The sequence below is a fragment of the Oncorhynchus mykiss genome, chromosome 8 (assembly GCF_013265735.2).
Source record: "Oncorhynchus mykiss isolate Arlee chromosome 8, USDA_OmykA_1.1, whole genome shotgun sequence".
Classification (NCBI taxonomy): Eukaryota; Metazoa; Chordata; class Actinopteri; order Salmoniformes; family Salmonidae; genus Oncorhynchus; species Oncorhynchus mykiss.
Window position 1 is genome coordinate 48,978,942 of NC_048572.1, and position 21,134 is coordinate 49,000,075.

Consider the following 21,134-nt stretch of genomic DNA (forward strand, 5'->3'; position numbering starts at 1 on the left):
TTCCTTACTTTTTCCCCCTTCTACTTGCCTCTTCCATTTTTGTGGTAATGCTGCAATTAATTGGTTGTAATTTTGGGTAGAGCAGAAATTTCCATATGTCTGTGTTAGCTGCATGTGTGACATAACTCCACCAGTCCTATTTATGATTCACTAAAATTATACCTTTTTTTTTTCTTTGATAAATAGTTTTTTTTTTTATCAATTATTATGTTTGAATTTCACCACAATATTTGTTGTACTATTTGTTCCGTCCTTTCAGGTGGATTAAACTGAAATTGCAACCAACTTTCTAAGGCTTGTTTAAAAAATAAATATATTTTGGAGATTATTTCCTTTTCAAACAACCGAAAATGAGCAGGTGTAATCTGAATAAAGGGGAAAAGGCCCTTCCTGAATATAGGATGAGACATTCGTACCAATTGACTAGAGAACCAGTTTGGATTTAAATATAACCTTTGTATGACTGATGCCTTTAGTGAGAGGTCTAATGCTTTAATATTTAATCATTTCTGCCCAACAAATTCATATTCATTATATAAATAGGCCCTTTTAATTCAAATAAAATGGAATATTTTTTGTTTGTATAATTAAAAAAGCAGGTCACTAGGTGTAGGCAAAACCATAAGCAAATAGGTAAACTGTGATATAACTAAAGAGTTAATCAGGGCGATTTTTCCACAAATAGACAGGTATTTTCCTTTCCATGGTAGCAAGATCGTATCTATTTTTGCTAACTTTCTATAAAAAAGTATTGGAGTGAGATCATTTCTTTCTTTTGGGATTTGTATACCGAGTATGTCCACATCTCCATCAGACCATTTAATTAGTAAACTACATGGTAATGTAAAATGTGAATTTTTTAGTAATCCAATACGTAATATGGTACATTTATCATAATTTGTTTTAATCCAGAGAGGATAGCAAAAGTATCTAGATCCTCTAAGAGGCCGTGGAGAGATTCTAATTGTGCTTTTAAAAGAAAACATGAATCATCAGCGTACAATAACACCTTTGTTTTTAAGCCACAGATTTCTAATCCCTTAATATTATTGTTTGATCTAATCTTAGCAGCTAACATTTTGATGGCAATAATAAATAGATATGCCGATAGTGGACAACCTTGTTTTACTCCTCTAGATAGTTTAAAACTTTCTGTAGCCATTATTTACTATTTTACATCTAGGTTTACTATACATAACCTTAAACCATTTTATAAGAGATTCCCCAAAATTGAAATGTTCTAGGCATTTATATATAAACTCCAGTCGTACTTTATCAAAAGCCTTTTCAAAATTATCTATGAAAACCAGGCCTGGTGTCCCCGATATTTCATAGTGTTCTATTGTTTCCAGTACTTGTCTTACATTATCTCACATGTACCATCCATGTAAAAACTTGTCTGATTAGGTTGAATAATATCTGACAATACTTTTTTAATTCTATGTGCCAAGCATTTTGCTAAGATTTTTGCATCACAACACTGAAGTGTAAGAGGTCTCCAATTTTTTAAATGGACTGGATCTTTATATATACCACTTGGGTCCTGTTTCAGTAATAATGATATCAGACCTTCTTGTTGCGTGTCTGATAATCTACCATTTATATAGGAGTGGTTAAAACAAGCCAATAATGGTCCTTTGAGTATACACAAAAAAGTTTTGTATACTTCCACTGGTATGCCTGGAGTTGTCCCATCCTTAAAACCTCTTGGTGTTAGGGGGCGCTATTTTAATTTTTGGATGAAAAACGTTCCTGTTTTAAACAAGATATTTTGTCACGAAAAGATGCTCGACTATGCATATAATTGACAGCTTTGGAAAGAAAACACGTTTCCAAAACTGCAAAGATATTGTCTGTGAGTGCCACAGAACTGATGTTACAGGCGAAACCCAAATAAAAATCCAATCAGGAAGTGCCGCATTTTTTTAAACCGCCTCATGCTAATGACTCCTTATATGGCTGTGAATGAGCTACGAATGAGCTTACGTTTTCCACGTATTCCCCAAGGTATCTACAGCATTGTGACGTCTTTTTACGCATTTCCATTGAAGAATAGCCGTAAGGGAGCATATTTAGCAAGTGGTCACATGGTGTAAATCTTGCGTAAAATACTGAGGTAGCCATTTTTCCAATCGCTTCTTATGAGAAACCAATTGCCTCGACGGATATATTATCGAATACATATGTTAAAAACACCTTGAGGATGGATCCTAAACAACGTTTGCCGTGTTTCTGTCGATATTATGTAGCTAATTTTGAAAAAAGTTTGCCGTTGTAGTGTTAGCATTTTCCGGTCGATTTCTCAGCCAAGCATGATGAACAAACGGGAGCTATTTCGCCTACAAAAATAATATTTTTGGAAAAAAGGAACATTTGCTATCTAACTGGGATTCTCCTGAGTGAAAACATCCGAAGTTCTTCAAAGGTAAATTATTTAATTTGGTTGCTTTTCTTTTTTTCGTGAAAATGTTTCCTGCAGCCAGCAGAGCCTAGCATAGCATTATGCCATGATAAACGTACACAAATGCTTGTCTAGCGTTGGCTGTAACGCATATTTTGAAATCTGAGATGACAGTGTGATTAACAAAAGGCTAAGCTTGTGTTTGAATATATTTCATTGCCGATTTTCATGAATAGGAAAAGTTTCTAGGGGTATTTATGTCCTCTGCGTTATGCTAATTCGTTTGAGGCTATGATTACGCTCCCGGATCCGGGATTGCTAGTCGCAAGAATTAAAAGCCCCAATTGCCTCAAGCAGTTCCTCCTCTGTAATTTGGCCTTCACATGAGTCTTTCTGTACAGATATTAATTTTACATTATTATTAGGAAAAAAATCCATACAATTAGTTTCAGTTAGTGGAGATGGAGGAGCCTGAAATGAAAACATATTCTTAAAGTACTTTACTTCCTCTTTCAGATATATCATTTGTTGAATCATGCGTGACTCCATCATTTGTAACAAGTTTTAATAAAAACAATTTGGTAGCATTTATATATTGAAGATTGAAAAATAATTTGGTGCATTTTTCCCCATATTCCATCCAGTTCGCTTTATTATTATAATATATTACTAGATCTTTCTTGAATAAGTTCCTCCATTTCTTTTTGTTTTTCCTCTAACTTATTCTGTGCCTCTATAGTACCATTTTTATTGCTGCATAACTGTACTGTTAGTCCTTCAATTTCATTTGTTAATATGGACTCTTTTGATCTAAATTGCTTTTGTTTTATAGATAAGTACTGAATTGCATTGCCTCTAAAGGCACATTTAAAAGTGTCCCATACAGTAAGGGGATCTGCTGTACCTATGTTATGTCTGAAAAAGTCAGTTATAAATTATTCTGTCCTAGTTCTAAACAATTTATCATCTAGTTGGCTTTGATTAAATTTCCAATATCCTCGCCCACGTGGAAATTATGTAAGAGTAATATATATGCCAATTATGTGATGATCCGACCGCATTCTGTCCCCTATCAACACTTTTTCAACTTTTGGTGACATGAGAATGGTATAAGAAAGTAGTCAAGGCAACTAGCTTGATTAAGCCTCAGCCGTGTATATTTCACTAGGTCAGGGTATTTAAGTCTCCATATATCCACTAATTCCAATATATCCATGACATTCATGATTTCCTTATTAAGTGCCTGAGGGTGATAGTTTGTAGTGTGATTTCCTTTCCGGTCCATGGAGGTATTTAAGACTGTATTAAAATCTCCCACCATAATAATAGAGTCTAGTGTTGCTTGTAGAGTTGATAAATTCTTATATATATTTTCAAAGAAGCTTGGATCATCATTATTCGGACCGTATAGGTTAATAAGCCATATCTGTTTACTGTCCAATAACATATTTAAAATAATCCATCTACCTTGAGGATCTGTTTGGACAATTTGCACATTTGGATCAAAATGATTGTTAATTAAAACCATCACCCCTTTTGAATTTCTTTGCCCATGGGAGAAGTATATTTCGCCCCCAGTTCTTTTCCCACAAAACTTCATCGAAAACTGTTGAATGGGTTTCCTGTAAACAATAGATATGATATTCCTTCTCTTTTAGCCAGGTAAATACTGATTGTCTTTTCTTATTATCTGCTAGGCCATTACAATTGTAACTGGCTATACTTATCTCAGCACCTTTCATAATGAGACACAACTTTAAATTATTTTTATCAAAATATATGTTTGTAAACGTACCATTAAAAAGTAACATGACGATTGAGTGTCTATATAGCTGTACCATGATCTTTGCATTTCTACTAAGTAAACCTCCAATTGGTCCCTACTATTCCACCCGCTAAAAGCCCTCCTCATCCCGATTTGGGTTGTCATCCCAATGCCCGGCAGACCACCCTCGACGCCCTGTATCCCAAAACCCATACCCGACTGAGATCCATCCTTTGAAAAGAGCACATAGTACCATTTACTGAATTGAAGTAGATTAACTGCCAAATGCATTTCCATCTATCTTCCACTATCACTTCGATTTGTATTATATATAGCTGTGTTTCATAGTTTTTTATTAGTTATATTAGTTATTAGTTATTAGTTATTTTTCTTGTGAAGCACATTGCGTTGCATCCATGTCTGAAATGTGCTATATAAATAACGCTTGATTTGATTTGATTTGGAAAGGATTGTGAGCTTTCGTGGCAAGGCACAGTCGAGCGTTCAGGCTTCTTGCTGAGAAAGCCCTTTACCAGCGACAAGTGAATCTTGGCAGGCCACAGGAGCCTCATGTAGGGTAATGCAAGAGACACAAAGAGTGTGATCAATCACATTTAACGGCTCGAGCAGGACTGGCAGGAAGTCCTTGTGGATTCAGGAATTGGAATGCTGAAGCGAAACAGGCAGTCAAAAGTGCTGTGTGTGTGTCTTTGTGGGGTATGTGTGTGTCTCTGGTGTGTATGGGCTTACAAATGTACTATCTTAATTTGATCACTCTGTTTCCTGCTCAGCAGGAAATGCAGATTGTAGTGTATTCAACGTTTAAAAAGGCTTCTAAAGTTTATATTTTCCACGTTAAAATGTCAGACTTGATTTATCCTACCAAAGAAATGATCAACCTCTACAAAAATATTCATTCATTATAATCCATACAATAATTCACAGTTCCTGTTGTTGCAGGATTAATATAGCACAAATTAAGATAGCACATTTGTATAAGTGAGTGTGGCTGTCTGACTTGGAATACCATTGTGTGTGTGTTTATGTGTTTTTTGGGAGGTGTGGGTAAAGTCTTATATGTGTGATAAGCTTAAAGAGTGTGTGCCCCCTCCCTCCCCGTTGCCTCTAATGCTTCACAACATACTGTAGAAAGACACTTTGGGTAAATACATTTTGAGGTGTGAAGATGTATTTCGTATGACACTCGGCATTATTGGAATTAATTATTTCTCAGACTTTTAGCTTTTCCCTGGGGTATGGAGAGAAGATGAGGATAATAATGTTAGATCTGATTGGTGAGGATGTAGCTTTCTGAGGCATTTATGTCCTAGTGGGAGATGTCGACTTTACTTTGTTATCATACACAGCTGCAGCTGTCAAACCCTGCTAAGAAGAAATCACCAAAATACTTATCCAAGTGAAAGCTACAAGGAACTGCTTCCTTTATAATCTGAAATGTATTTTCCTTAATGATAGCTGCACACAATCATTCATGTCAGATTTAATGTCAGAATAGTAAATCGATACATTTATCTCTGTGTTTTGCTCAATGAGTAACACCAGTCTATCTTTCAGGCTTTGATTTTACTCTGTAGTTTTCCAGAAGTGTGACCATTGACTCTGGAATCGAGCTGACATAGTCATATATAATAAATGAACATATACAGTTGATTGTTAATCATTTGAACTTCAAGGTGGCCCGATTGATTCCCTTACGATTCCACAGATTCTTCCTCATTATATAGATTTTTTTTGGTCCTTGCCTTGATTCAAAAGCCCCTGAGATGAACCAGTGCAGTTTTGTTCTGAGGATTAAGTTGGATGCAACTGGAAATAAAAAAAAGCAATAGAAGATAGGAAATTCAGTCGTCACTCAGAAAGATGATTTAATCTTTCGCAAACCATTCCATTCTTGCTCATCTCTCCTAAGAGTTTGAGGCATAGATGAAACTCTCTGGAAATTTCCCCATCCAGAACTAATTTGTTTGGCAGATGCTTTCTAAGAGTCTCTGAGGGAAGCCATGTGGTGGTGTGGGTGGCAGGTTTGTGTTGTTTGGCGGGGCATGAAACCAGGTCCCTAAAGGTGGAAGAGGCCTGTTTGTCTTCCCTCTGCAAACAGTACAGGGTCATTTTGCTTTCGATTCTCTGCCCAGGTGACAGAGGCTCACCTATTCCAAGGCTGGCAAGACACCGATGCTAATCGCCTCATTCTGCAAGATGGAGAAGGTGGGAGTCGTAGGAACACGTGCCATTTATCACCCCAATTCTCTGCTGATGGGACACGCACTGGACATAGATTGGACATCAAATGGCCATGAAAGGACACACATTTCGTACTCTCCCAGCCGCTCCCGTACTTCCAGCAATAGGTGATGTTCACTGACCGGGACAGAGTCGGTTGCAGTCGATTAATCCAGGTTTAGGTTGTCTACTACTTTAAATTGACTGATTATGTGGATTAATTAAGCACATTAAGGTGCTGTAATATATGGCCTAGTGCCGGTGCTCTTTCTGAGAAGAAAGTGTCTTCTCGCAGAGTTGTTGGCTCGCTTTAAGGAGACACTCCAATGGGAGGGAGGGAGGGAGGGGGAGGGGGAGGGGGGGCAGGATAGACTCCAAGATTGATCACTGGCCATGTTGTAAGGCCTTCGCCTGGATGTAGTGTAAACATGCCACCTTGAGTTATCCTGTGCCCTGTAGAGCCAATGGCGCCTCAAAGGAGATGGGTACATTTCACTTTGCTAATGTGCGATATATTTCAGGCAAAACATTTTATACAGGTGATTCTCCCTTGCCTTTCACTGATGTCACGTTATTTGATGTATGAATGCCATTTCAATTTAACATCCTTAACAACCCGCCATGTTTTGTTTACAGCACTATAGTGTAAATGGTTAGCCAGACACATTACGTTACATGCTTCACATGGTGGCAAAGCTGGGCATGGACCCCCCAGACCTCCCCCTACAGTTTTGTTTCCCCATAAACATAACAAATGGTACATGAATTACCTGCCAGGCCGGGCCTTCCAGTAGCGCAGACCGTTAAAGAGCCTATATGCAGGCTGTTAACTCTTGATCTGAAGAGGGGTGAGGGAGAGGGAATGTATTGATGTAATATTTAGTAGTTAAAATCCCCCAAATTCATTCTGATTAGGTACCGCCTTCATTACATTGTTTAGGAAGCTCATTGGCTCCCAGGGCATTTTTTTTCTCTCAAAGTTGTTCACATTTGCAGATAGCTACAGTTAGTTATAGCTAGTAGCTACTAGCTTCATTAAGTTTTGGTAGCAGTGCGCTGAATAATTATAGCTAGTTGACTAAGCTTTGATCAGCATGAATATCTGAAAATGGCTATGCACCATGTCGATAGTGATGCCAAGCTCCCCGACCAGCATGCAGGCCCGACCACCGAGGCTGAGGAGCCTAGCAGCAAATGTAATAGCCGCCCATCCCCCATACCAACAAGATCGAGAAAAGCAATGGCCTAGCACCAGCAGCAACAGGGTAACGTCACAACAAGCACCCGCACCTCCGTTAACCACAGCCACATGCACCTGACAACCTATTAAATCGAACCAAAACTGAACCAGTGGAAGCAGAGTTTATTGTGGCTGGCACATTCTTGCAAAGTGAAATCACAACCACAGCCAGCAAACAACAAATGAACCCCACTCAGTGTTTGTTCTACAAAGATACAGCAGGTCTTTGTCAGCAATGGTGACTGTGCTGTTCGCACTGAAACCTGGTAAAAACATTTTGGGCATCTACAGCCATGTGCAAAAATTTGTTCTCCACCCTGAAGAATGTATTCAGTGAACGCAGACTCAACACAGAGCATGTTACATCAATGAAAAGCCCAGCTTGTCCAGCTGGCATTTGAGAGGGACCTGACAGGTACATTTTCACCAGGAAGGAGAATGGAATCAGAAACTTCTCATGAGGTTGAAAACAGCATCGAGGAGGCTGCAACTCTTCTAAATGGTAAGCTACAAATCAAATCAAATTGTATTAGTCACATGCGCTGAATACAGTGAAATGCTTACTTAATAATAAGAATAAGAAATAAAAGTAACAAGTAATTAAAGTGCAGCAAGTTCTTTTTGGTCATAAGAGATGGTAACGGCAACATTATGTACAAATTATGTAACAAAAATAAGTTGCAAAGACACGTCAAACATCTGCCTTCTTCTCCTGCGTCATTTTTACAACCTTTTCACTCAGTAATTTTAGACCTTTGCTTTTTACTTAAATGCAGCTTTTAGAATTATCTGTGATTCTTAATGTTATTGCTTGTGGGTCAAATTGCTATTGCTATGTTGTCCTGGCTGTCCACTCCAGTGGTGCTGAAATTGGCAGCTCACGTTATCCTTTCATCGGCTGACTGGCGGTAGCTTTCTGTCCATGGTTCTGAATCGATGTTACGGCGTGTGATGTTGTAATGAGCACATCTTGGGCTACCAGTCTTCGTGGGGGTTTACTTCAACATCGCGTGCTTTCTTGTGTGCAAAGTTACAGTTGTGTATATGGCTGCATTTCAGATAGGCCTACATTTCTTTTTACATTCTGTATGTTGCAGTAGTAGGACCAATACCGTGTGTAGCCTACTGAAAGAAGTAGGCAAACGTTCACTCTGTTATCATTAATTCTCATTACACACGGTCATTGTGTGATATGCTACAGTAAAGGTGATGTCAGTACTATGAAAATGACACAGCCGCTCATTGCGTAGTGTCACAAATTTGACAGCAATGTAGCCTATAGCTCTAATTATTGACTTAAGTTATGATGCCTGTAAGAAACTTTGATAGCTTAGAGTTGCGCATTCTGTCAAGTTGATCTGTGTGTTGGTAGGCTCTTACAGTACTGGGCATTGGCAGCCCACAGTTACATACCATTTAAACACTTAAAAGAAGTGTATTTGTGAGGTGGTGTCCCCATGTTTCCCCTTGCCTATTTTTACACCAAGTCCTCATAAACATTGTTTTGTGTTTAGCTTGTGAGGGCAATGGAGGTAAAACATAAGCGTGCATGTAGACCGCAATCACATTCAGACCTGAGGGTCTGAGGGTCGATCACAGACATGGATATTCTCTGTCAATATGACACAGAAGACATCTTTCAGAGGTTTTTGTTCCCAGGAAGGGACACTCGTTTAGCACATACTATTTATTCTATTTTATTGGCATTTCAGTCTCAGCCATGGTGACAAGGACCCCCTATACCTGGCACGCACATACACAGCACCCACAGACACAGCTGGATTAAAGTTAACACCACAATCTGTTGGCATAGATTTGTATTAATTTTATAATTGAACTGCACAACATAAAAGGATTTCAGTGCCTGCCGAGGGAATTCAAAAGATAATGCGTTTATTAATGTCTACATTTATGTGTTTGCCACGTTTAAATTATATTACAGACAGAGTAATGTATATTTTAAAATTATATTACGTGAGCTAAACTATATACATATTATTTAAAAACATTTTCCTTCAAGTAGAATTTTTTGAGATTACTAATGTTACTACAACAACAAAAAAATACTTAAATACATGTCATTTTGTTCTTGAAACTTTTAATTGAAATACTGTAGAATTCCATTCATTTCTATGGAGGACTGATCCTACTGGGGAGTGCCAATAAACCTCCCCGGTGGCTTCAAAGCCTGTTCGATGCAAAGTCATCTCGCTGAGTCTACCTTTAAAGGTACAAACTTTAGTAAGAGAACTAGTTCCCACATTTTCACTAACATTTCACCCTTTAGTTTTGTGGGATAATGGAATTGCTGAACATTGGTAACTATACCTAACGAATACTGCTCACTGACACTGGTTTCAGGCAGTTAGCTCTTAGCCTTTTGGCGAAATCGGTCTCTGCCCCTAGGCAAAGCTGAAAAATATTGCTTATAATGCAGAAGGGTCAACAACAGACTGAATAGTCCCAAGCAGTCATTACTTTAACCGATGGGACAAATTACTGGAAATTCCCACTGCAAACAGAATAATTATGGTCATGTTCAGGAACGATTTATATAAAAATACTTTGAAATGTGATAGTACTCCCCTGCTCGCTAGTGCCTAGTTCTCCCACACGCATAACCCATAATACAAAGGGGAGCTGGAAGAAGCCTCCAACATTTACCAAATCATCACAGTGTTGTCTTTAGAGAGACTGATCAACTGATCGACTGAGCAACCTGGTTTCAGAGTATTACGTATTATTCTGTATGTAAATCCGAGACACTCCCTTTAGTAAGATATGTTACCTTTCGTATGGTATTTATTAAGTTGTGGATGACCATAACCCATTTTGTAATTATGTTTAATTTTTAAATGTAACCTTTATTTAACAAGGCAAGTCAGTCAAATTCTTATTTACAATGACAGCCTACACCGGCCAAACCCGGACGACACTGGGCCAAATCGACGCCGACCAATGGGACTCTCAATCACGATCGGTTGTGACCGGTTGTGATACAGCCTGGATTCGAACCAGTGTGATGCCTCTAGCACTGAGATACAGTGCCTCAGACCACTGCGCCACTCGGGAGCCCCCCGAGTGGCGTATGATACACTATATATACAAAAGTATGTGGACACCCCTTCAAATGAGTGGATTCTGCTATTTCAGCCATACCCGTTGCTGACAGGTTTATAATATCAAGCATACAGCCATGCAATCTCCATAGACATCTCTAAAAACATTGGCAGTAGAATGGCCTTAATGAAGAGCTCAGTGACTTTCAACGTGGCACCATCATAGGATGCCACCTTTTCAACAAGTCAGTTCATCAAGTTTCTGCCCTGTTAGAGCTCCCGCGGTCAACTGTAAGTGCTGTTATTGTGAAGTGGAAACGTCTAGGAGCATCAACGACCAAGCCGCAAAGCGCTAGGCCACACAAGCGCACAGAATGGGACCGCCAATAGTGCATAAAAATCGTCTGTCCTCAGTTGCAACACTCACAACCGAGTTCCAAACTGCCCCTGGAAGCAACGTCAGCACAATAAATATTCATTGGGAGCTTCATGAAATGGGTTTCCATGGCCAAGCAGCCACACACAAGCCTAAGATCACCATGCGCAATGCCATGCGTCGGCTGGGGTGGTGTAAAGCTCGCCGCCATTGGACTCTGAAGCAGTGGAAACACGTCCTCTGGAGTGATCACGCTTCACCTTCTGGCAGTAAGACGAACAAATCTGGGTTTGGAGGATGCCAGGAGAACGCTACCTGCCCCCAATGCATAGTGCCAAATGTAAAGTTTTGTGGAGGAGGAATAATGGTCTGGGGATGTTTTTCATGGTTTGGGCTAGGCCCCTGTTCCAGTGAAGGGAAATCTTAAACGCTACAGCATACAATGACATTCTAGACAATTTTGGAATGAGATGTTCGACGAGCAGGTGGCCACATACTTTAGGTTATGTATGTTATGAATTACAATTCATATTATATATTATGAATTTGCAAAACATGCAATATGTTGTGAAATTTCAAAACGTATGATATGTTATGAATTCTAGCTAGGTGCCTAACGTTACCTAGCTTGCTAACGTTAGCTAGGCTGGGGCTTAGGGGTTAGGGTTAAGTTTAGGAGTTAGGTTAAAGAGTTAGGTAAAGGGTTAGCTAAAAAGGTGAAGATCACGGTCAGGGGAAGGGTTAGCTAACATGCTAAAAAAGCTAAAAAGTAGTAAGTAATGTAAAGTAGCTAATTAGCTAAAATTCTAAAGTTGTTCCTGATGAGATTCGAACACGCAACCCTCCGTTCATTTTTGCCTTAATTAACAATCTGTCTTATGTAACCATACCAAACGTAACATATACTATATGTAGCTTCACGGATTTCAGTATAGAATAATACGAAATGTTCTGAGACCAGGTTGTACTGAGAGTGAATCTCGCTACCATGATTAGCTGCCATGAGAATAGTAGGGATTAATGGCTGAGACCCAAAAGTTGTTTTATGTTTTAGTAATGTTTTTTGTTGTTGTTTGGGTGGGTGAAAACACTAATATTCCCTAAATCATGTCAGCACTGCAGCCTTTTGAAACCGGGTTCCTGCTGAAGTGTCTGTCTCCGTGGCAACTTGAGTGACAGGGGATGATGGACGGTCATCGGGGAAACAGTGCAGATAGTCAAATATAAACAGCTCATGTTTGTGCAGAGCAAGAGGCCCAGCGGGCTTTGTGTGTGTGTATTTCTATAGCCACGACAAGATGGGTGACATTTAGCCCTGATGTCTCAGTGTGCCTCACAATGGAGATGCCGTGATTTGGACCCTGTTTACATTTGGGGAAAAATGTTAAGAAATTAGGATTCCTGTCGCACACCAGTACCTAAATAGACAATGCACTCTGTCAGAACATGCATGTCTGGGAAAAGTGGTCAATGGTGGGCCGCTCGATCTCATTCCCTTCGCTTTGTTTCTCTGATTCCACTGTCAGTGCATTCCCTGTGTCTGATGAGCAAGAGTGACATTCCAGACGTTGCTCTCGCTCACTCACTGTCTTTCTCTCCCTCTGTTACCCCTTTTACTCTGGTCTCTTTCATCGACTGCACATTCCTTCCTCTAACCTCCTTCCTTGCATCTTCTCTACTTCCCTGCTTATTGCCTCCCCAGGTTAGCGGCATCAACACAGCTATGAGCAGGAAGAGGGAGCACCGTGTTCTTGTCATGGTAGTTGCCATGGTGCTAGTGTACCTGATGTGCTGGATGCCCTACGGGGTCATGGCCTTGCTGGCCACCTTCGGACGCCCCGGCCTGGTCACCCCTGAGGCCAGCATCGTGCCCTCGGTCTTGGCCAAAACCAGCACGTTCATCAACCCCGTTATCTATATCTTCATGAACAAGCAGGTAAGATATATAATCATGGTCATAATGTAATAGTCATACTAAAATGTCCAGGTTTTCCAGAAAGGGGTGGCTAATTTGAACACTTTTTTGGTTACTACATCATTCCATATGTGTTATTTCATAGTTTAGATGTTTTCACTATTATTATTACAATGTAGAAAATAGTAAAAATAAAGAAAAACTTTTGAATGAGTAGGTGTGTCCAAACTTTTGACTGGCACTGTACATTACCTGACTGTCATAATGCAACATTTGCCCGAGGTCAACTACATCTTCACAAACAGGTGAGAGAAACTTTGTAATCATCCACATGAATTATGCAGATAAGTTACAAAATAACTATCTAAAGTGGGTGAATCCTCACTACAGAAACAATGAGAAAGAAAAGAAAAGTGAGAGAAATAGGGTTCACTGGTAAACAGCTGTGAGCTGTGGGCATAACATTGTGTTGGATACTGGGTCAAAATCCACAAAGAAATGGTTAATTGACCACATAATTAATATTTTGCAATGGCCATCCGTCTCCGGACTGGAACCCCATTGAAAATGTGTGGTTTGAATTAAAGAGGGCAGTCCATAAGTGCAGTGCAGACAAAGGATATCAAGGATTTGGAAAGATTATGTTTGGAGGAAGGGTCAAGATCCCTAGCAATGCTTTCTCCCATCTCATCAAACCTTTTATAAATGGCACAGTTTTGTTATCCTCGCAAGTGGAGGGTGCTGGAGTATTGAAAACAGGGGAGGCAATAATTTTGAGATGTTAATGACTTGTTCAACAAAATATTTTTCTCTGGGCAATTGTATTAGTATAAAATACACTGAACAAAAATATAAACGCAACATGCAACAATTTCAAAGATTTTACTGAATCAGTCTATTGAAATAAATTTATTAGGCTCTAATCTATGGATTTCACATGACTGGGAATACAGATATGCCTCTGTTGGTCACAGATACCTCAAAAAGAAAGGTATGGACGTGGATTAGAAAAACAGTCAGTATCTGGTGTGACCCGATTTTCCTCATTCAGCACGACATCTTCTTCACGTAGAGTTTATCAGGCTGTTTATTGTGGCCTGTGGAATCTTGTCCCACTCCTCCTCAATGGCTGTGTGAAGATCCTGGATATTGGAGAGAATTGGAACATGCTGTTGTACACATCGATCCAGTGCATCCCAAACGTGCTCAATGGGTGACATGTCTGGTGAGCATACAGGCCATGGAATAACTAAGACATTTTCAGCTTCCAGGAATTGTGTACAGATCCTTGCGACATGAGGCAGTGCACTATCATTTGAGCTTCGACTTTTAAAAATCCATCTTTCCAGAAATAAGTCTCTCACTGTTGCCGCTTGTCATAGACCCCCCTAAGCCCCCAGCTGTGCCCTGGACACTATATGTGAATGTATTGCCCCCCATCTATCTTCAGAGTTCGTACTGTTAGGTGACCTAAACTGGGATATGTTTAGCACCCCGGCCATCCTACAATCTAAGCTAGATGCCCTCAATCTCACACAGATGATCAAGGAACCTACCAGGTACAACCCTAAATCCGTAAACATGGGCACCCTCATAGATACCATCCTGACCAACTTGCCCTCTAAATACACGTCTGCTGTCTTCAACCAGGATCTCAGAGATCACTGCCTCATTGCCTGTATTCGTAATGGGCCCACGGTCAAATGACCACCCCTCATCACTGTCAAACGCTCTCTAAAATACTTCAGCGAGCAGGACTTTCCAGTCAACCAGGCCCGGGTATCCTGGAAGGATATTGACTTCATACCATCAGTAGATGATGCCTGGTTGTTCTTTAAAAGTGCTTTACTCACCATCTTAAATGAGCATGCCCAAAAAATGCAGAACTAAGAACAGCTAAAGACCTTGGTTCACTCCAGACTTGACTGCCCTTGACCAGCACAAAAACATCCTGTGGCATACTGCATTAGCATTGAATAGCCCTCGCGATATGCAACTTTTCAGGGAAGTCAGGAACCAATATCCACAGTCAGTAAGGAAAGCTAAGGCTAGCTTTTTCAAACAGAAATTTGCATCCTGTAGCACAAATTCCCAAAAGTTATGGGATACTGTAAAGTCCATGGAGAATAAGATTACCTCGTCCCAGCTGCCCACCGCACTGAGGCTAGGAAATACTGTCACCACCGATAAATCAAGAATTTCAATACATTTTTTCTAAGGCTGGCCATGCTTTCCACCTGGCTAGCCCCTACCCCGGCCAACAGTTCTGCACCCCCCGCAGCAACTTGCCCAAGCCCCCCCCCCCCCCCCCCCCCCCCGCTTCTCCTTCACCCAAATCCAGATAGCTGATGTTCTGAAAGAGTTGCAAAATCTGGATCCCTACAAATCAGCTGGGCTAGACAATCTGGACCCAATCTGTTCAACCTCTCTTTCATATCGTTTGAGATCCCTAAAGATTGGAAAGCTGCCGCGGTCATCCTCCTCTTCAGAGGGGGAGACACTCTAGACCCAAATTGTTACAATCTATACCCACCCTGCCCTGCCTTTCTAAAGTCTTCAAAAGCCAAGTTAACAAACAGATTACCGACCATTTTGAATCCCACCGTACCTTCTCCACTATACAATCTGGTTTCCGAACTGGTCATGGGTGCAACTCAGCCACGCTCAAGATCCTAAACGATAGCATAACCACCATAGATAAAAGACAGTACTGTGCAGCCGTATCCAGAGGCCCAGACAACTGCCAGAGGTTCGGACAATAGGCCAAGGCTTTCAATTCTGTCAATCACTGCATTCTTATCGGCAGACTCAATAGCCTTGGTTTCTCAAATGACTGCCTTGCCTGGTTCACCAACTACTTCTCAGATAGAGTTCAGTGTGTCAAATCGGAGGGCCTTTTGTCCAGACCTCTGGCAGTCTCTATGGGGGTGCCACAGGGTTAAATTCTCGGGCCTACTCTTTTCTCTGTATATATCAGTGATGTCGCTCTTGCTGCTGGTGATTCTCTGATCCACCTCTATGCAGATGTAGCCATTCTGTATAAATCTGGCCCTTCCTTGGACACTGTGCTAACAAACCTCCAAACGAGCCTCAATGCCATACAACACTCTTTCTGTGGCCTCCAACTGCTCTTAAATGCTAGTAAAACTAAATGCATGCTCTTCAACCGATTGCTGCCCGCATCTGCCCGCCCACCTAGCATCACTCTCTGGACGGTTCGGACTTAGAATATGTGGACAACTACAAATACCTATGTTTCTGGTTAGACTGTAAACTCTTCTTCCAGACTTACATCAAGCATCTCCAATCCAATATTATATTTAGAATCAGCTTCCTATTTCGCAACAAAGCCTCCTTCACTCATGCTGCCAAACATACCCTCGTAAAACTGACTATCCTACTGATCCATGACTTCGGCGATGTCATTTACAAAATAGCCTCCAACACTCTACCCAGCAAATTGGATGTAGTCTATCACAGTGCCATCTGTTTTGTCACCAAAGCCCCAGATACTACCCACCACTGCGACCTGTATGCGCTCGTTGGCTGGCCCTCGCTACATATTCATCGCCAAACCCACTGGCTCCAGGTCATCTTTGCAAGGTAAAGCCCCACCTTATCTCAGCTCACTGGTCACGATACACCCACCAGTAGCACGCGCTCCAGCAAGTATATTTCACTGGTCCAGTTCTCTGCTGCCAATGACTGAAACAAATTGCAAAAATCACTGAAGCTGGAGACTTATATCTCCCTCACTAACTTTAAGCATCAGCTGTCAGAGCAGCTTACCGATCACTGTACCTGTACACACCCCATATGTAAATAGCACACACAATAGCACACACAAATAACACACACATCCCCATATTGTTTTTTTCCCTCTTTTGCACCCCAGTATCTCTACTCATCATCTATCACTCCAGTATTAATGCTAAATTGTAATTATTTCGCCACTATGGCCTTTTTATTGCCTTACCTCCCTAACCTTACTACATTTGCACACACTGTACATGGATTCTTCTATTGTGTTTTGACAATATGTTTGTTTATCCCGTGTTGTTGTTTTTGTCGCACTACTTTGCTTTATCTTGGCCAGGTGCAGTTGTAAATGAGAACTTGTTCTCAACTGGCCTACCTGGTTAAATAAAGGTGAAATAAAAAAATCATGCTGAGAGTTTGTGTTCGGTGAACATACTTTATACCACCATGGGGCACAACGTTGACATCAGCAAACCACTCGCCCACACGACGCCATACACGCTGTCTACCAAGTCGGTTACGACGCTGAACTGCAGTCAGGTCAAGACCCTGGTGAGGATGACATGGACACAGATGAGCTTCCCTGAGATGATTCCTGACAGTTTGTGCAGAAATTCTTCAGTTGTGCAAACCCACAATTTCATCAGCTGTCTGGGTGGCTGGTCTCAGACAATCCTGCAGGTGAAGATGCTGGACGTGGAGGTCCTGGGCTGGCGTGGTTACACGGTTGTGAGGCCAGTTGGACGTACTGACAAATTCTCTAAAACGACATTGGAGGCGGCTTATGGAGTAGAAATTAACATTACATTCTATGGCAACAGCTCTGCTGGACATTCTTGCATTTCAGCATGTCAATTTCACGGTCCCTCAAAACTTGAGACATCTTGAGACATGTGGCATTGTGTTGTGTGACAAAACTGAACATTTTAGAGTGGCCCTTTATTGTCTGTCCCCAGCACAAGGTGCACCTGTGTAATGATCATGCTGTTCAATCAGCTTCTTGATATGCCACACCTTGGCAAAGGAGAAATGCTCACTAACAGGGATGTAAACACATTTGTGTCCAAAATTTGAGAGAAATAAGCTTATTGTGTGTATGGGACATTTCTGGGATATTTTATTTTACCTCATGAAACATGGAACCAACACTTTACATGTTGCTTTTATATTTTTCTTCAGTATAATGTGATTTAAAAATGTTTTGAGCATACAATATAGCTCAGTATGCGTATTATCCATGCCCCCTCATCTTCCCCAAATAAATGAATTGCTACTATTGTTACACAAACATATGGTATACGAATAATGCAGTTATTCAGATTTACTTAATCAATTCGATTTTTACTTATCAAGAAATAGTACATACAAACACCAGTACCTGGTTTCCGTTCCATATTGAAATCAAAAAGAAATAAACGATGAATGACAAAAAAAACAGTTTACCACTCTGCAATGTCACATGAAATGTACAATAGCTAGGGTGGACCAATTCATTTTGCAGATTCTCAAATGAAAACAAAAACAAAAGTTAGTTCTGGAAGTATTGTGATTATTAGGTTGCATAAACATGATGTGTGCTTTCCCCCCACAATTTTGGCCTAAATAAAGAGAATAGGTTGCTGCTGTTGGTCAGTGGTCAGAGTCTGGGAAACAAGCAGGCTGCCTCTAACTGGGAGAGAAACAGGCTCGCTTGAGCCTACAGATTGACTTAAGGTTCATAGAAACAACCCTTGTCTAAATCTGTAGCCTACTAGAAACTAGATGTTTTAAGGTTTATAATACTACCAAAGTGCCCAATATAACCGTTACCAATTACCACTCTTTTGAAAAATGCGCTTTCTCACTTTCTCCATTTAAAAAAAACATAATTTGTGCTTATGAATTTACCATGTTACTTTTGACTGTACTATTTTAAATGTTCCAAGTTAGCCTTGCTCAACTTTTTTTCCCGCCACAAACCAAGGCTTCGGAGGACCATGCCAAACCAAAAGCATACATAGGGGGGGAGGGGGGGGTCCAATCATAAAATGAGGAAATGAGTACCACGGTGTGGTGTAAAAGACAGTAGCTGTCTGACACTTTACGGTGGGGAAAATAATTTCCTATCGTTCAAATTAATCATGGTATATTACTGAGGATGTCAAATTGACCTGTCTCTAATTTGGATGGGGCACGACCCCCGTCTCCCCGCAAGTTAAGCGCTTGACTGTGAGACATGGTCATTGACATTTTAACATGGTACTCCTCACATCTGTCATCTAGTCAATGCTCCTAATTTTCATGTGAAGAGGTCTCCATTTATATGTCTTAGGCCATGTCTGCTGATGAATTTCGTCTATGATGTTGAACCTTCCTCAGAGAGTTGACGGTCCGTTACTGTATATCCTGATAAGCAAACAGCCAATCAATTGGAGACAATCAACATATTTAGAGGAGGTCATCTGGGTCATCTACTAAAATTATTAAGAGGAGACATGGCATCCTCCTCACCAAAGACTCAACCTAGAAATGCAGTAATGACCAACTCTCTGCCTTGACGGGGGATTTCACCTTCACAGTCCTTCTCTCTGGAAATCGGTCATACACCCGGTTCAAACATTTATTTTGACCAGCTTACCCTATGTTTGCTATGATGAAGTTATGATGATTGCATATACAGTGCCTTGCGAAAGTATTCGGCCCCCTTGAACTTTGCGACCTTTTGCCACATTTCAGGCTTCAAACATAAAGATATAAAACTGTATTTTTTTGTGAAGAATCAACAACAAGTGGGACACAATCATGAAGTGGAACGACATTTATTGGATATTTCAAACTTTAACAAATAAAAAACTGAAAAATTGGGCGTGCAAAATTATTCAGCCCCCTTAAGTTAATACTTTGTAGCGCCACCTTTTGCTGCGATTACAGCTGTAAGTCGCTTGGGGTATGTCTCTATCAGTTTTGCACATCGAGAGACTGAAATTTTTTCCCATTCCTCCTTGCAAAACAGCTCGAGCTCAGTGAGGTTGGATGGAGAGCATTTGTGAACAGCAGTTTTCAGTTCTTTCCACAGATTCTCGATTGGATTCAGGTCTGGACTTTGACTTGGCCATTCTAACACCTGGATATGTTTATTTTTGAACCATTCCATTGTAGATTTTGCTTTATGTTTTGGATCATTGTCTTGTTGGAAGACAAATCTCCGTCCCAGTCTCAGGTCTTTTGCAGACTCCATCAGGTTTTCTTCCAGAATGGTCCTGTATTTGGCTCCATCCATCTTCCCATCGATTTTAACCATCTTCCCTGTCCCTGCTGAAGAAAAGCAGGCCCAAACCATGATGCTGCCACCACCATGTTTGACAGTGGGGATGGTGTGTTCAGCTGTGTTGCTTTTACGCCAAACATAACATTTTGCATTGTTGCCAAAAAGTTCAATTTTGGTTTCATCTGACCAGAGCACCTTCTTCCACATGTTTGGTGTGTCTCCCAGGTGGCTTGTGGCAAACTTTAAACGACACTTTTTATGGATATCTTTAATAAATGGCTTTCTTCTTGCCACTCTTCCATAAAGGCCAGATTTGTGCAATATACGACTGATTGTTGTCCTATGGACAGAGTCTCCCACCTCAGCTGTAGATCTCTGCAGTTCATCCAGAGTGATCATGGGCCTCTTGGCTGCATCTCTGATCAGTCTTCTCCTTGTATGAGTTGAAAGTTTAGAGGGACGGCCAGGTCTTGGTAGATTTACAGTGGTCTGATACTCCTTCCATTTCAATATTATCGCTTGCACAGTGCTCCTTGGGATGTTTAAAGCTTGAGAAATATTTTTGTATCCAAATCCGGCTTTAAACTTCTTCACAACAGTATCTCGGACCTGCCTGGTGTGTTCCTTGTTCTTCATGATGCTCTCTGCGCTTTTAACGGACCTCTGAGACTATCACAGTGCAGGTGCATTTATACGGAGACTTGATTACACACAGGTGGATTGTATTTATCATCATTAGTCATTTAGGTCAACATTGGATCATTCAGAGATCCTCACTGAACTTCTGGAGAGAGTTTGCTGCACTGAAAGTAAAGGGGCTGAATAATTTTGCACGCCCAATTTTTCAGTTTTTGATTTGTTAAAAAAGTTTGAAATATCCAATAAATGTCGTTCCACTTCATGATTGTGTCCCACTTGTTGTTGATTCTTCACAAAAAAATACAGTTTTATATCTTTATGTTTGAAGCCTGAAATGTGGCAAAAGGTTGCAAAGTTCAAGGGGGCCGAATACTTTCGCAAGGCACTGTAGGTAAATGAATGACTGATCTGTTTCACCTGTCTTTTGCTTGTCTCCGCCCCCCACCAGGTGTCTCCCATTTGTCCCCATTATCTCCTGTGTATTTACGTCTG